This window comes from Fukomys damarensis, unplaced genomic scaffold (assembly GCF_012274545.1).
Source record: "Fukomys damarensis isolate Sample0158 unplaced genomic scaffold, DMR_v1.0_HiC HiC_scaffold_2, whole genome shotgun sequence".
Taxonomy (NCBI): Eukaryota; Metazoa; Chordata; class Mammalia; order Rodentia; family Bathyergidae; genus Fukomys; species Fukomys damarensis.
The window spans coordinates 55976791-55995295 of record NW_022900914.1 but is presented as its reverse complement, the minus strand read 5'-3'; the positions used below and the strand labels follow the sequence as shown (position 1 = coordinate 55995295).

General features: G+C 33.8%; 1 long non-coding RNA gene across 1 annotated transcript in view; it reads right to left on the bottom strand.

Annotated features, from left to right (window-relative positions):
- The window catches only part of LOC104867293, a 127813-nt gene that overhangs the window by 26337 nt on the left and 82971 nt on the right, over window positions 1-18505 (bottom strand). Inside the window, exon 2 of the long non-coding RNA XR_781729.1 lies at window positions 7545-7841. This is a non-coding gene — a long non-coding RNA (uncharacterized LOC104867293). The remainder of the gene's footprint in view (window positions 1-7544; window positions 7842-18505) is intronic.

The window sequence follows — 18505 nt, the reverse complement described above, 5'->3', positions numbered from 1 at the left end:
CGTAGGGGAAGAACAAAAAGGGAAAAGAAAAAAATGTGAGAGAATGAAAAGATGAAAATAAAGTGTTTGTAGATGGGGAGGGGAGGAGGGGGTGAAGGGAGGGCAGAGGTAAGGGGAAAAAATGAGAATCAAGACTTGCCATGTAAAGGTACATGATCCCAACAATGAATGTAACTGTACTGTATCCCTAAAATGTACCAATAAACTCAATAAAATTTAAATTAAAAAAAATAAAAAAAAATTTAAAAAATTAAAAAAAAAATAATAGAAATGTGAGAAAGAAATTCAACGAGATATAAATCCCCACATGCTCAACTCTCCCAATGCTGATGGCCACCAAAGAGCAGGAGGTTCAAGGCAAAGAACACAAAATCCGAATGGTAAAAATGTTTGAATACCTCCATGAAGAAACATATAAGCAAATTCACAAGATGTTTGCTGAGCTGAAAGGGGAATTTATTAAATGGATAAATGATTTTGTTACTTAAATATTCAACAAGCTTAAAAAAGAAACAAATAATAAACTGAGTTAAACAAGATAATACAATATATGAATAACCAGTTTGCTAAAAAATTGAAAATTATGAACAGTAGGCAAGGAGAAATACTAGATATGAAAATTTTGATGGAAGCTAGGTAAAGAAGGAAGGAAGTAAGGAAAGAAGGAAAGAAAAAGAAAGAAAGAAAGAAAGAAAGAAAGAAAGAAAGAAAGAAAGAAAGAAAGAAAGAAAGAAAGAAAGAAAAGGAAAGAAAATGACCCCTCTGTGACACATTATAATCAAAATTCCAGAAAAATCAACAAAAGGAAAAAATACTGAAAGCTGTTTGAATAAACTAGCAAGTTACTTATAAACACAAGTCCACCATAATCACAGCATATTTCTTAACACCAATATTTAAGGCCAGGAGGGGTTGGAGCATAGATTTTAAAGTCCTGAAAGAAATCAACTGCCAATCCTATATGCAGGTTTTCTATATCCTGCAAAATTAGCCTGCAAAATTGACAAAGTAAATACTTTCTGTGACAAAGAAATCCAAAAGATATACATGAACATTAAACCAGCCCTGCAGAAAATATGTATTCTGTGGAATCCTAGACAGAGACAGGGAGGCCGTAAGCACCAAAGAACCCAAAGAAACACATACATCTAACTAGAAGAATAGTTAAGTAAAATAGAAAAAAGTTTCAAGGGGATAAGCATGGAACAATAATGCAACAACAAGACTCAGGAAGCACAATACAATAACACTTCTCAATGTCAGTGGTCTTAATACCAGAATCAAGAGACACGGGCTGGCAGACTAAATCAAAAAACAAAACACAACCACATACTGCATAGAGGAGTCACGTAACCCAAAAGGAATCTCATAGACTAAAGGCAAAAGGATGGAAAATCATACATTTTCTTAGTTCTGACATCTAAAGTACAAGTAACCTAAAAATAAGCAGACAAATTAGATTTAGCCAGAATTAAAAACTATTTCTTAAAAAGCAATATGACTCTACTCTCCAGAAAAAAAGAAGAGATCTTATAATTCCATAGTTTCACAATTTAAAAAACTTCCATATTACTCAGACACTTTAGCTACAGAAACTGAAAATATGTTTATAGAAAACTGATATATGTATGAACATAACATGATTATTCATAATAAAAATAGAATGACTAGAAATAGAAAACCCAGATATCCTTCAGTCAATGAATGGGTAAATAAAATGTGGTCTGTGAAAACAATGGAATATTTTTAAGTGAAGAAGTACTTGTACACATGAACCTTAAGAACAACATATTAAGTGAAAGACACAACATATTAAGTGAAAGACACTACATATAAAGTACCACATACAGTTTGAATTCATTCATACTAACTATTCAGAATAGGCAAATTTGTAGACAGTTGCCAGGGCCTGCATGAATGTGGGTCAGAAGCAGTGGCTATTAATTGGTGTAGGTTCACCGGGAGCAGAAGTAACTAAAAATTTCAGCAATTAGATAGTGGCTATCAATGCACACTATAGTGAACATAATAAAAATCACCAAGTTGTTCATTTAAAAAGTTAGTTTTATGGTAAGTAAATTATGAAGCAAATTTTAAACGCTTAAATAAAATAAAGCAAGGGAGCAAACAATATCAAGAGAAACACTGCAATTGAAGTGCCAGAATTGGGTATAGCTTCCTGCCTTTGTGCGTTAATAGAAATGCACCAATAGGTAAAAACCTGGGAGAGCAGCAGCAGTAAATAGGAACACATGGGCACTGACTCCTCCCACAGGGTCTGAGTTTATGATGGTGGGCTACCCACTGCATACTTGATATAAAAAAGATGAAGAGGGATCTATGATTATTGTAGCCATCCCAAGGAGATTTCAAGTAGACATAAGAAAGGAAAATTTGATGAGGAGTGGGCCACCTCCTAATTATCATGGTAAAATGTTCTAATAATAATGTTAAGGAAAATAAGGTTTAATTTTATAATAATACATTTTCAAAGCTAAAGCATTTGGTTTTCACCCTTACCATTATAAAATTCCACTGTTGAGTTAAGTATATTTGACTAATTATTTTGGGAAAAGATATTCATCTTTGTGTTAGGAAATTATAATTTGATTGCTAATATAATAAGAGTCTGTGTTTGGAACAAATGAGTAATCTAATTTTATGGCAATGTATTTAGAGTATAATTTGTTTTGTCTTATTAATAAGAAATTTTAATTCTTATATGAATCATCCTATCACATTTTAATAAATTCTATTTACTAATTTTATAGTTCTTATATTTTAATATTTATTTGACTTATTAAAATGTTATATAAGATCTGAAATCTTCATTCATGATACTAAAAAGTTCATGGGTTTTTCCTCTTTCTACATTATGTAGTTTTATCCTCATATTAAATCTACAGCTATATTGAGAAGACTAGCAGTTCTATCTGTACTCTGATTATATATATATATTCCTTAAACTCTTTAAAAGACTCAGTCAAAAAACTGAAAAGTGGTCATATGTTGTTTATAGTGATATATTTCAACCATTAAGTTTCTTGTGAGTGGAATTTTGTAAAATGTGATGCAGATCAGAATTTGGGGACATTTAGGAAACTAAAATATATATAGTAGCATACCAGATGGCTACAGCTACACAGAGAGATAGTTTGAGAAGCTACAAAACAACCCGCTCCATTGTATTCAATGAGTTCTAATACATAAAGAAATGCAGTGAAACTCTCCAAAGATGCAGAAAAAAAATAATTATAGAAGAAAAATCCCATCAAATCCTGTGAGAGAAGATTTGCTGGTAGGGTACTGAGAAACTTCATAATTTACTAGCAGAGTCAAATGAGCTCCACCATAAAAGTTGTCTCATAGCCAGGCATGGTGGCGCACACGTGTAATCCCAGCATTCAGGAGGCTGAGGAAGGAGGATTGCTGTGAGTTTGAGACCAGCCTAGGCTACATAGTGAGTTCCAGGTTGGTCTCAACTACATAGTGATACCCTGTCTCAATCAAACAAACAAGCAAACAAAAGCTGCATTATATTTGTTATGTTAAGCATGGATACAAGACTTGAAGTGATCAAACTCTGCCCAATTAACTGTGCTTAATAAACACCCAATTTATTTATGAGGGACATAGCAAATATTAGACTAGCACCATAAAAATCACAGTTTGTGACACGTGATGAGAAAATAATCAAGTGTACAAAAAGAAAAGCAAGAAAAACCATAGAAACACCTGTCTATGGAAACAGAGATTACATAATTTGAAGTCAAATGAAAATAATTTGAAAACCTTCCTAATCAAGAAAATAAAGAATGTAAATGTACTTTAAAAATGCAATAATCATAAATTAAAATCCACATGGAACTTCAAAAACTGAAAAAATATACACAAACTTCAAGAAAAAAAAACACGAGTATGAGAATTACAATAGATAACATGAAGGAAACAACTGGTGATCTTGATGACATAATATACATTCACTAATAACCACATAATGAGAAAAGAACACAAAAAATAGCAAAATATAAAAAAAATGTGGAACAGAAACAAATGGTATAATGTAATATGTAATGGGGTGCCAAATGGAAAGGAAAAAGAGACGTTAAAGAATCAGTATTTAAACAATGGATATCCCAATTTAATGTCAAATAAACAGTGAGAGCTGAATGGAGAAATGTGTGTTCACACACACACACACACACACACATACACACACTCACACAAAACAGCCAAAAAACAATGATAAAATGAAGCTATGAAAAGCTGGAGAAAAAAAACAAACACTGGGCTTTGTCAAACAAAAGTAAAATTTTGAGCAAATTATTATCAGGAATTGTGGAGGAGAGAAAACACTAGATAATCTTAAACTACTGAAAGGTAAAACAAAATTGTTAAACTAGAACATTATTTTGAGAGAAACATATTTCATTAATGAAGGCAAAACAAAGACTCCTCAGGCCAGGAGTTTCTGAGGGGATTCAGTCACAGAACGCCTATATGACAAGAAATGTTAGGAAATACTGGCATAAGAAAAATTCTACCCACTGGGCATGGTGGCACATGCCTGTAATCCTAGAACTTCAGAGGCTGAGGCAGGAGGATCTCTGAGTTCCAGACCAGCCTGAGCTACATAGTGAGTTCCAGTTCAGTCTCAACTACATAGTGAGACCCTGTCTCAAAAATAGCAATAACAAATGAATAAATAAATGAAAGAAAAATTCTACCAGGTATAAGAAAAACTCTACCAAACAGAAACATGAAACTATATAAAGGAACTAATATTGACAAATATGATACATACAATTTCATTATTTTATCATTTAAAATGTTCGAGATGTCTGAACATTTTACATAAACATAATAATGATAATTATATGTGAAGATTTTAAAACTATGCAATTGTAAGCTATGGCAAGACTAGTATGCCCAATTAGAAGACTGGGAAAAACACATTGTTTAAGCTGAGCTAAATCCTAGGTCTAAGGTAAGATTTTTAACTCATTAGCCAATAGATAAAATTGATTTTTTTTTAAATCAAAGATTATCAGAGGAAAAAGCAGCAAAATTATATAGAGGGAAAATAAATAGAAATTTGATAGATATAAGGACATAAGTGGAACATAATGGGAAATTCTGATCCAGCTGCAGAAAACCACAGTATTAATACAAATATAAACCATGTAGATGGTGTTCATGAGATTTCAAATAGGAATGTGGACTCTGTTGAGACCTGGATTAGCGATCATGCTTATTATTTTCTTGCAAAGAATTTGTCTATATTATGCACATTCCTTAAAATATGTGAGGCTGAATTTAAGGATAGTGGACTAATCAATTTGGCAGAAAAAATTTTGAGGCAGCCCAATAGTCAGGCTGTAGTATGGACAGTGTTGGTTACTTTTCTTTGATTTTACAGTGAGAATTGAAAGCAAAATTAACAAACAAAGGAACAAAATGTCATGAAAAATTGTATTTTAGACCCTAAAACTAGTGTATGTAAATCTAGGGTCAAAAGAAGTACAGCTACTGTAAAGATGAGCTTAACTAAAATAAACTCAAGTATGTTGAAGTAGGACAAGACTTAGCAAGCCGCCATCCATTTCAGGCTTACTGGTATCAAAGTATAAAATTTTTATTTCTGAAGAGATTACCTCAGACCCTTGGTAGAGAAGAGCCACATACAGAATTAGTTCCTCAGGTTTCATTTAATGCACTTGACTATCCAGACACTCAAAAGCCACTGAAGCTATGGTCCAAAGAAACCTATCTAATATTTGAAGCAGCAGCAGACATTGACTTCATCTTCACAATGCTGGTTTTTCAAGTACACACAATGCAAGACTTGTAGAGTCACAGAGGATTTGACTCAAATATAATAGGTCAGCCAGAAAGTTTGGTGCTAATAAATCGATGTATAAAAATGTAGGGATGAAGCTTCAGGTGCAATGGAGACTTCAGCAAGTCTGTAATGTGAGGAATCTGAAATGTCTGCCATGGAAAGTTACAGCTAATCAGCAGGGCCAGCTCAAGGGAGATACTGTGTGTTGGGGCAGCCCAAATGCTTTTTTAACAAATTAATTTTATTGGTACCTTTAAGGTATACAATGTAATGACACTCATCACTGAAAATCTGCACCTTTACATAATCCATCTTCGTTCTTATTTTTCCCCATTCCCCTGCCCTCCCTCCAACCCTTCCATTTCTCCCTATCTACAAAGACTTTGTTTCCATCATTTTTCATTTTCTCCTATTAATTCCATTCCCTTCTTTCCTTTCCCTACCCCTGCCATTTCCCCCTTCACTTTGCCCCTTTTCCTATTTCACATTACTTGTTATACCGTTTACACTTTCAGCTTCTCACACCAGAAAAACTATTCAGTATTTACACTTCTCTGTGGTATTATTTCTTTAATTATTTTGGGAAGATACTCAGCAAGGGAATAGCTGGGTCAAATGGGACTTCCAATCCTAGTTCTTTGAGATATCTCCATAATGATTTCCATAGTAGTTGCACCAGTCTACACTCCCACCAGCAGTGCAGCAGGGTTCCTCTTTCCCCACAGCCCCACCAGCATTTGTTATTGGTTGACTTCATTGGTATTATTTCTTTAATTATTTTGGGAAGATACTCAGCAAGGGAATAGCTGGGTCAAATGGGACTTCCAATCCTAGTTCTTTGAGATATCTCCATAATGATTTCCATAGTAGTTGCACCAGTCTACACTCCCACCAGCAGTGCAGCAGGGTTCCTCTTTCCCCACAGCCCCACCAGCATTTGTTATTGGTTGACTTCATGATAGCAGCCATTCTTTCTGGGGTGAGGTGGAATCTCAGCATTGTTTTCATTTGCATCTCTCACTCTATCCCCTGGGAGTCTAACCTGGCCTTACAGGACTTAATATTTGTCTCCCTGGTTTTTGGTTTAGCTCTGGTTTCATTCATGTCCACCCCCAAATTTTTCCTATAAGAATATGAATATTTACTTTATGCCATTGTTCTTAGAATTAAGTGACTTACTATTTTAATTTCATGAGGTTTCAGAGCTAAGACTACACCTGATGTTTCTGAACAGATTTGGGAATTCTGAACAATTCAGAAACAGCTGAGACTCTAGGGAAGGAGTTATTGCATTTTGAGAATATTTTATTGTGGGGAACTATGACCTTATAATTATGTTTATTTGGTGATTGAGTGTGGTTTAAAGAAATGTTATTAGGTAGCCAGGCATGGTGGCACATGCTTGTAATCCTATTGCTCTGGGAGGCAGAAGTAGGAAGATCACAAGTTCAAGCTAGGCCAATTTATCACGAAGAAAAAAAAGAAAAAAGATATAGGCTGGGAATTTAGTTCCATGTGAAGAACCTCACTGCAATCCCTAATACCACGTAAAAGTATGCTATTAGGCAGCAAATTGACAAGGGGTGCATTTATTCTACCTAATCCTAATTGTTAACCTGACTTAACTAAGAGACTCCTGGAAAGGTGCCTGGATCTAAGGAATACTGTATTAATCAGTTAATTAATCCACTGGTATTCATACCTGAATTGCTCTTAGAGGTAGGGTCCAGTTGAACAATGTAGATCATTGTAGGCATACCTTTTCTAAAAGATATATCTCTGGTTGCCTTATTCCTCCTGTTTTCTGTTTCTTGACAACCATGAAGTGACCATCTTTGTTCTAATATGTCTTTCCTCGACAGATGTTTCTTTCTGGAGCCAGAAGAACATGAACAAAATCTTCTGAAATCATGAGCCAAATGAGTCATTTCCTTCTTTAAACTGTGTGCTACTTGGAGGTGATCAATTCCCCTTCTACCTAGAAAGGTGGACAGCAGTGCTAAAGAGAAAAAAAACAATAGAAACTCATGAAATTTCAAAGTATATGGGGGACAGGGAGGTCAGTACCTCAGAATGGGCAAAGACAAAAACTTTCCAGTCACTTATAAGGTACACACAATAATTTGAGGGAATATCAGGTGACTTAGTGAGCAGAGGTAATCATAGGTCATTAAGGATGCTGATGAAGATCTTAGGTCATGAGGTTTTTATATTGATGAGGACTGTTAAAAGAGCAACAGTAGGTGGGACCAGTTAAGCTGAAAAGGAATTTGTCCCTCCCTAGATGAAACATTTCTCTCTCTCTTCTTTCTTTTATTTAATGAATACTAAGCTCTTAAGGAACCAGTATGTCTTCAGCTGATGCAAAATGGAATTATGTTTCTGCATCCCATAACCAGCTTGAGGGCAAGGTGACACTGAGCCTTAGTCATATTTTAATTATAAAATGATTTTACCAAAAATTTATGTAGAATGACTCTAGACAGTGTGCTAGGTACTTTATTTCAGCAACAGGAGAGCTTCCAAAGAAAACTCTAAATTAAACTTTATCAGAATAAAAATGTCACTTTCATAACATAACATTACCAAAAACTGTGAGATTAAGCCACATGATAAATATTTGCAACAGTAGATATCAGTCAAATAATTCATGTCCAAAGTAGAATATTTTAGGAAAAAGTTCTTATAACAATAGAAATAGGGCTAGGGATTTAGCTCAGTGGTTCGGTGGCCAGCCTTGCAAGTGCAAGGACCCAAGTTCAATCCCTGGTACAAAAAAAAAAAAAAAAAAAACAATAGAAATAATACATATAACCCAAATTAACAATATCCGATTAGGAAAGACATGTGACAAAAGAAAATATACCAGTTGTAAATTGACACATGTAAAACAGCTCAACATAATTTTTCATAAATTAAATGCTCAAGATTACAATGAAAATAAAATCCATCAGTTGGAGACTGGATAAGAAGGTGTGGTTTTTCTGTAAAATGGAATACTACTCAGCCATAAAGAATGAGAAATCAGAGTCATTCATAGGAAAATGGATGCATATTGAAGCCATACTCTTAAGTGAAATAAATAAGACACACATGTAAATACTGAATAGTTTCTCTGGTGTGAAAAACTATAATTGTACATAAGATCCTAATGATATAATTGACAAGTGAAATAGGAAGAAAAGGGCTAAAAGTGTAGGGGAAGTGAGAAGGGTAGGGGAAAGGAAATAAGGGAAAAGAAAAAATATGAGAAAATGAAAAAATGGAAATAAAGTATTTGTAAATAGGGAAGGGAGAAAGGGGTGAAGAGAGGGCAGGGACAAGGGGCAAAAAAGGAGAACCAAGATCGGTCATGTAAAGATACAAGATCCCAATGATGAATGTAACTGTACTGTGTACCTAAAATGTACCAATAAACTCAATGAGAAAAAAAAACAATGAAAATAAATCCAAGTAATCATTGCTTATGAACTGACGAATGGGGAGACTGATCATAAAGAGTCACACTGACAATTTTGGAAATGACAGAACTACTCGGTAAATAGATATGGATATGTATATATTTTTCAAAATTTATCTAACTTTCCAGTTAACATAAATAAATTTTACCTTGTATAAATTACACCCCTTAAAGTTAACTTTAAAAATTTCACAGGTGCTAATTTAGCATATCTCATTTGGATCAGTTAATTCCTTCTTCTTTATAAGCAATACCCTTTCCTCTTTAAAAACTTCCAATGTTGGGCTGGGGATTTAGTTCAGTGGTTCCACCATCTGCCTCGCAACCACAAGGACCTCAGTTCGATCCCTGGGACCAACCAAACAAACAAACAAACTTCCAATGTTAATGAAAATTAATCCACTGTAGTTAACACCTCACCTATAGTCAATAAAACAATGAATATTTACTGCGACACAATTACTTAGTACACCTTAAAATACCATCCTGAGGAATTTTTGATGGCTTTCAAACAACTCCACCTCTACACCTCCAGAAGTATGTTAGTGACGTACCTAATCCTGAATCTCCACATATGTTGTTAATGTGCTTTTATGAGATTTGTTAAATTTTTTTTCTTCATGAACTGATTTATTTTCTCTGGCAATATATAACAAATCACTTGCTGATCACTTTTTCTCTCAAAGTAACATTGCCAGCACTATCTTGTGTCAAGATTTCTAGGTGTCGAAGCCACTTTGTTACAGAACTTACCTCTTAATCCATGGAAATTTTAAAAACTCCAAGAAAATAAAAGTGTGATTATAAAACACTGTATTGGATTAGAGAGTTTGATAATTTTAAAGAGAATTTAATATTTGCTTCACTATGTATGAGGGTTCAGAGGTATGAAATCCTTTTCAAATAGAAGTGTGTATTTTAAAACATAATCCTTCATTCAAATATTCTGTAATGAGTAAATGAGTCTTTCACAATTAGGCATAAAATTTTTTAGTTGTTTTGAAAGTAGCAATATCAGAAAAACTTGACTTAAAAACACAGTTCTGTCAAATATTACAATCGTTTGTACATACAATATGAATGGACAAAACTTCTTATCCAAAACTTTACCAAATCTGAAACTTTACCAAATCTTCAAATTGAAAATTGATGCAAGTTATTGAAACAATTCATGTTATATTTACTATTTTCCACTGATTATTGTCACTAAAAGGGTTCATAAGAATTTAATTCTATGGATAATTAGGACTCATAATTATATTGCTATAATGTGTTAAAGTAATGAATGTTTTTTATTTATTTTTTGTTTTTTGTTATTGTTTTTTTTTGAGACAGGGTCTCACTATGTAGTTGAGACTGACCTGGAACTCATATATAGCCCAGACTGGTCTCAAACTCACAGCGATCCTCCTGCCTCAGCCTCCGAAGTGCTGGGATTACAGGCATGCATCACCATGCCCAGAAAAGTTTTCTTAAAAAACAATTATATTTAAAAATTTTAGGACTCCTAAAAAAACACTGACATCATCATCTTTCATTCCATATTTTCTTAATTGACAAGGGATAATAAATTTGATTTTAATTTTTTGTGTATTTCCTTTTCAAAATATCATCTTGAAGATATGTTCAATCTAAGAGATGAGCAAAAATAAATTGTTTCCAGCCAAATTTTTACAGGAGATACATATATGTGTGTGTGTGTATATATATATATATATAAAATATATATATGCACACACACACATATATGTATATACATATATGTATACATAAGTGTATATATATATATGTATATATATCAAAATGTAATTATATAGTATAAGTGCTTGCATGTAAAAATTTCTTAAATGAGAGGGCATGGAACATAACTATTGCCTGACTTGGCATAATTTAGAATATAACAATACTTAAAATTTTAGTGAGAATGATGTGAACACACTTGGAACACATTAGGAAAAAAATGGTATTTCACAATAAGCAAATGAACACATTTGCAAAGAATCTGAAAGAGGAATATGGAAGAAAAATGACAATTATAGCTTAAGTGAGTAGCACATATGAGATTAGAAATAAAAAGAATAATGAAAAATAATGTTTAGTTTGCTGACAAGGAATAAACATATGATTAAAAACAAAATGAAGAAACTTGGTACTTTAAGAAACTGGCTAAAATTTTTCTGTGGGCTGAGAAATGATTGCAAACAGTAAAATCATAATATATTATTTATTAAAGCATCACTGTTTGGAATTAAGAATCTTTTTAGGTGTTGAAAGCCATTTACATAATTTTGGGGGGAAAATCATTTCACAATTTAATCATGATTATGGCTTTCTGAGGCCTCAATGGTCCCGTGATCCTGTAACATTCAAGGGCAAGATTACATCAGCCAAAGCCATTGGATTCCTTGAGAAACTAATAGTAAGAGAAAGATTTCACCTGGGGAGGGAAAAAAATCCATTATCAGCTTAACTCATCCCATCTACTATTGTAAGAATGAAGAATGTTTTGTGCATCTCACCATTTAATCAACATAAACTCCTCATTGACCTAAAATTCTCATCAGCAGAAGATCCTTATAGTCATAGTATTACCACCACCCTCTGAGACATCTGATACTCCCTCCCGTTGTAAGATCCTTGTCAATTTAGTATTACTGCCCCCCTCTGACTCATCTGATACTCCCTATGAACCCAATAAATGGCAGGGAACTCGGGGTGCCTTTGTCTTCACAGCCCAGAGCAGCACTGATCAGGCCTCAAATCTAACTTCTTTAAGTCTCGTTTCTTGTCTGTTCTTATTAGCTTTGTGTTCCAGTAGCTCACAGGAGACCAGGACCCACTGTAGGGGTTCTGGTAACGTCCCCTTTCTCATTCCCTATATTTGGGCCCCTAAATATAAACAAGTGTAGTCTCTTTTCAATGTAAGTAAGGTATGAAGCAGGACAATTCATTCACTCCTATAAAGAGGGCCAAATATACTAGCATTGGTTTTAGCAGACATATGAATGGTATTCAGAAATTAAAAGCAAATGAATCAATGTATAGGCATAAGGTCAATAGGCCAGGCATGGCAGCCTTTCTGTATTTCATTTTCTTCTTTTGACTTAAACTAACAACTACCTATATTTCTGTGAAAGTGACAACCATGGGAAAACTGTAATGGAAAGTAAAGTTTGTCCTACTCCCAATGTATCAATTATATTGGCACCCCTAGTTTCCTCCCAGGCATCTATTTCTAAAACTAATTTCACATGGCTTTGTTCCAAGATAACTGTTAACAAATACATTTTTAGCATCAGAATATTTCTTGTATATTAGATTCACAGAAACCAAAATTCTCATATGACACCTTATGGTCAGAATCCCAATTCTCTACTAGGGAGACCAGCTTAGCTCAAGGATAAGAGCAAAGCACAGCTGTCCCCAGAAACCACTTTCAGTAATGGTGGCTGTGTGTTCATGGTAGCAAGAGAATGAAAACCAATAATGGGAATCAGGTGATCACAGGGAGCCAGATCCAAGGAAATATTATTAATTTCATCAATTGAAATTTTCATCAATTGACTCTGCTTGAAACTATTAGACCAGTGAGCCTAGGAACTCTAAAACTTTTAGTGACCCATTTCTTCTAGTAGATATTGTACATTCCAAAGTCTACCACTATGCTAAGCTTGTACAAAGCATAAGTTTGTCAGAGTATATATATATATATGGTGAAATTTTCCTAGATGACCATGAAATTTTCCTAGATGACCACATTGCAAAGATAGTAAAGGTTATCATGTGTATATTTAATCATCAATAATTATTTACAATAACAAAAAGGATTACTGGAGAAATTTGTACAACTCTTTTGGAAATCCTACTTATTATCTCCATGTATGTGATGTGTCAACTAAAACTCAGAGAAATTGAGTATTTTGCCCAAAGTCATGGTGTAAAAATAAGGTGGAAGAGTATATAAAGAAAATTTCTGGGAGCAAGATATGTTCAGATAACCATGATAATACAGTTCCAAATGTAAATTCTTAAATTCCATGAAAAGGGTTGTCAGTTAAAATATAGTATGTTCAACTAAGCATGAATTTCATATAAAACTAAATAATTTGTATACGTGTATCACACAATATTTAGAAGCATAATATTGCATTGGAAATATGCTAAAACTATTCTTTATTTATATTTATTTGTATTTTTGTGTTTATATTTACAAAGTCTATTTGGTAACTCCAAATAAACTCTCAAACTTCATGCTATGACACCATGAAAAAATATTAGAACAGTTTTGACAATAAATTGGAACGTATTGAGAATATCTACTTCCTAAAGATTGTGTTGAATCAGAATATCAGAAACACAAAGTCCTTTATTTTCCAACAGTGTATAATTGAGTTAGGCAGAGAAAAATAACCAACAAAAAGTATCAGTAAAAAAAAAAAATAATAATAAGTGAGGAAGTACTAGATAGTAAGTTAAAAAGAAAAGGTTGCTGAAACAACCTTGACTAACAAGTGAAGATGTAATCAGAAAATGAAGAGGACTACTGGCTGGAAAATGAACCAGAGAAAGGTATTATTCTAAATTCCATCTCACACTTCCATGTCTGAGATATGAGACATTTCTAACTATTGTTGAATGTTTATGGATGAAAACCCAAGATCTCTCTGAAGCACAGACAGAAACACAACTGTGTTCATCAAGAGAGTACCAAGCAATATGAGTGACAGATTACAGCGAGTAAAGGTAAGAAGATAGCCTTGAAGAGAGCAAAGTGGTAAACATACTAGATACTCAAAATCCCTACCGATATTTCTTTGTATGTGTTGGTCACTTTCTTAGAGCTGTAATGAAAAACAAGCTAATGGAGAAAAGATGTATTCTCATTCACAGTTTCAGAGGCTGTAGCCCATGGCCCATTGGCTGTACTATTTTGAGCCTGAGGTAAGGTAGATGATGGTGGATAGACAAATGAAGGAAAACTGCCTACCTTCTGGCAGCCAGGAGGCAAAGGGGGAGGGAATATGATATTGAGAAAGTGGGGGTGGGAGAGAGAGAGAGAGAGAAAGAGAGAGAGAGAGAGAATGAATCTGAGTCAAAACACAGTCTTGAAAGCCATACCCTACTTCATCCAATTAGACCCTATCTCCTAATAAGGCCATTCAGGTAATGAACTCCTCAATAGATTAATCCATTTAATGAAATTAGAGCCTTCATTATCCAAGTACTTCCTGAAAGCCCATCACCTGTCAAGCAAGCCTTCACATTATGAATCTTTTAGGGGACATTTTAGATCCTACCCATAATGGATGAGATAAGGCAGTTACCAAATCACTTAAGCCCTCTTCCAGTGATTTTAATACATAGTAATATTTAAGAGCTACTTAAATAATTTATAAAAAATATCTTTCTTTTTTTCCTTGAACAAAAAGAGCCTGGGTAGCATGTCTAGAGAACACCAAGGTAATATCCAGTATAAAGTATAAACTGAAAAACATAAAGACAAGAACAAAGCACATATTTGTCCCAAGCCCTTGATTTCTCCTTTAAACTATTCAAAATCTCTGCTAGGTGGCAAAATAATCATGATGGTTAAATGGTCAAAATGCTTGAGCATATTTAATGTGAAGAAACATGTTCCAGGACCAGGGATTTAGCTCAGTGGTTCCTGTGGCCTGCCTTGAAAGCATAAGGTCCTGAGTTTGATCCCCAGTACCGCCCTCCAAAAGAAACATGTACCTTTCTAGAAGCATTAACTCCCACTTTCATGAATTCAAAATAATCATTTATTCTTTAAAAAGTTACTTCACCTACTATTATGAAGATAATTTGATATTTTTTTCTGGTAAAAAATAGGTCTATGTAACTAAATTGTAATCCAAAAAGTCTTTAGAAAATTTCTTTGTGAATGTTATAAGAATTTTAAATAGATCTGGAGAATAAAATAGCTCATAGGGATACCCAACTGCTAGGTTTAGGGAAGCTAGTTGTGAATAGAAGCTGAAATTTTTATTGAGTGATGGCTGTCAGATTTTTGTGGACACATGTATATATAAATGTATTCTCTCAGTTAATTTTCACAAAACCCTAATGACTAGCATTATCCTCATCTTTCTATGGAAAAACTGAAGTGCCCATAGGTAATTTATTCAAGATTGTAAAAGTATTAGGAAGGAGAGACATGTTTACAACCAAGGCAATGTTCTTAAGCAAACAAACTTATGATATCATTTGATAAATGATTAACCAGCTTAAAATAAAAAATATTTGGGGCAATGAAATACCAATTCAAATTTAAGAAAACTTTGTAATTCTCTATCAAATTTAGAATAAGAAGCTAATCAACTTTAAAAGAAAAAGAAAAATTAACGTGTTTGATGGTATAAATGTATGCTGTAAAGCTTTCAAACATTTTATACTAATTGATTTTTAAATATCCAAATATTATAAATTGTAATCATTTATGATGGCAATCTTTCTGAACCAGATTACAGATAGACACAATATATATATTTATACACACACATACACACACACACACACACACACACATGTACATATATACAGATATCTTCTTTCTATCCCAAAATATATTAAGTATTAATTAGGCTGTTTTGCTGTTCAGAGTTTGTATTATAAATATTTATTCTGGTGCTCTAAGTTAATACTGGAGTTGGTAAATAGAGGCATATGTGTCCAGTGACGAGCAGTCTGGCTTAGATAGTTCTGCACATGTATTAGGCATAACAATAAAGATATTACTTGGTTTCATCTCAATGTTGTAACATAAAAAATTCAAATTGTTGCGGAATACAATGAGATATATAACAGTTGGTTTAACCAGTTTAACAGTCAGGAATGACTTTGGGGAAGTATAACGTATGAGATAATTGAGAACAGAAAAAATCAGGCAAAGAAATTAATTATGAGACTATTGAAATTGTTCAGGTGAGAGTGAGAGGGAGAGCATAATTAAGGGAGTTTAAGTAAGGGGGTAAATAAGAAAAACATTAAGTAAAGGACTTTAAAGATAGAGTAGTGAGCACGGAGTATTTCATTTTGAAAAGCAATAGGAAGTGAGAATGAGTGAGAGAAAGAAAGACATGAGATACTAAGCCTTTAAATGGTAGAAGGACAATGACATTTTTAATAAGAAAACATTTAACCGGGTCGGGGATTTAGCTCAGTGGTTCAGCTGCCTGCCTCACAAGCACAAGGACTGAGTACGAATTGCCAGTGTGTGCATGTGTGTGCATGTGTGTCTGTGTGTGTCTGTGTGTATCATGGTCATAACTGTACTTAAATCACCTCTACTATCTGATCCTGCTCAAAGTATGCAGTTTTTTACTCATTTTCCTTTTGATTTGCTCTTCAATATAACTCCTTCTCCACCAACCCAGGTTATTTACTACTGTCTATATAGCCTTCTGTTCGTTCCTCCCTCTTTCTACATAAATCCTATAAATTTTCAGAAATGATACTGTTCTTCTTAGCCTGTTTCTAGCTTACATCAGTCTATATTTTCCCTAGGACAATACTGGACATCTCATAAACATATGTTTGTTTTACAATAATAGTTTTATTACTCTACCTAGAGGTATTTTTCTGTGCTATAACAGATAATATAATCATCTTCTTCATTTGACAACTTCATTCACTACCTTACCATGTAATATGGACATGTCATGATCTATTCATTTAGGTAGGTACATTCTTTTCTTTTTCTCATTGAGTTTATTGGTACATTTAAGGTATACAGTAGTAACATTCATCATTGGGATCTTGTACCTTTACATGACAGGTCTTGGTTCTCATTTTTTCCCCTTACCCCTGCCCTCCCTTCACCCCCTCCTCCCTTCCCTATTTACAAATATTTTATTTCCATTTTTTATGTTCTCATGTTTTTTTTTTCTTTTCACTTATTACGTTTCCCCTACCCTTCTCACTTCCCCTACAAATTTAGCCCTTTTCTTCCTATTTCACATGGTCAATTATATAAATAATATCTTATGTGCAATTATAGTTTTTCACACCAGAGAAACTATTCAGTATTTATACATGTATGACTTATTTATTTCACTTGAGTATATCCTCAATATGTATCCATTTTCCTATGAATGACTCTAATTTTTCATGATTTATGGCTGAGTAGTATTCCATTTTATCGAAAAACCACATCTTCTTATCCAGTCTGCAACTGAGGGGCAAAAGGGCTGTTTCCAAGTTTTAGCTATTACAAACTGTGCCGCTATAAACATGGGTGTGCATATATCACTGTGATATGATTCTTTTAATTCATTTGGAAAGATACCCAGCAGAGGGATGGCTGGGTCAAATGGAACCTCTAGTCCCAGCTCTTTGAGGTATCTTCATATTGATTTCCACAGTGGTTGCACCAGTTTGCACTCCCACCAACAATGGAGAATGGTTCCTTTCTCCCCACAACCCCACCAACATTTGTTATTGTTTGATTTCTTGATAGCAGCCATTCTTTGTGGGGTGAGGTGGAATCTCAGTGTTGTTTTCATCTGAATCTCTCGAAAGACCAGTGATCATATATTTACTTGCTGCTTTTACTTCTTTGAGACAACGTCTTGATATTTAGTTTTGAACTTACTATGTAGTTCAAGTTGGCTTTGAATTCTCAGGAATCCTTCTGCCTCAGCCTACCAAGTGCTGGAGTTATAAGTGTGTACTACCACACCCAGCTGATACTATAAATCTTATCCCTGAAAGTATATTTTTTATATATTTTTATTTTTTTTCTTTTATTGAGTTTATTGGTGCATTTTCGGTATACAGTACAATTGTGTTCATTATTAAGATCTTGTACCTGTACATCACAGGTCTTGCTTCTCATTTTTTGCCCTTGTCCATGCCCTTCCTTCACCCACTCCTCCCCTCCCCATTTACAAACACTTTATTTCCATTTTTTCATTTTTTCATATTTTTTAATTTTCCCTTATTACCTTTCCCCTACCCTTCCCATTTTCACTACACCTTTAGCCATTTTCTTCCTATTTCACATGGTCAAAAATAAAAAGGTACATTTTCTTTTAAAAATCTCATCTCTTAATTATGGTATTTGATTATATTAATGTCTACTCAGATATCCATCCTTGCACTCAACCAAACAGATTGAAAGAAAATACTCTAAAATAACTGCATCTATACTAACATGTAAACTTTTTCCTTCTTGTCCTTTA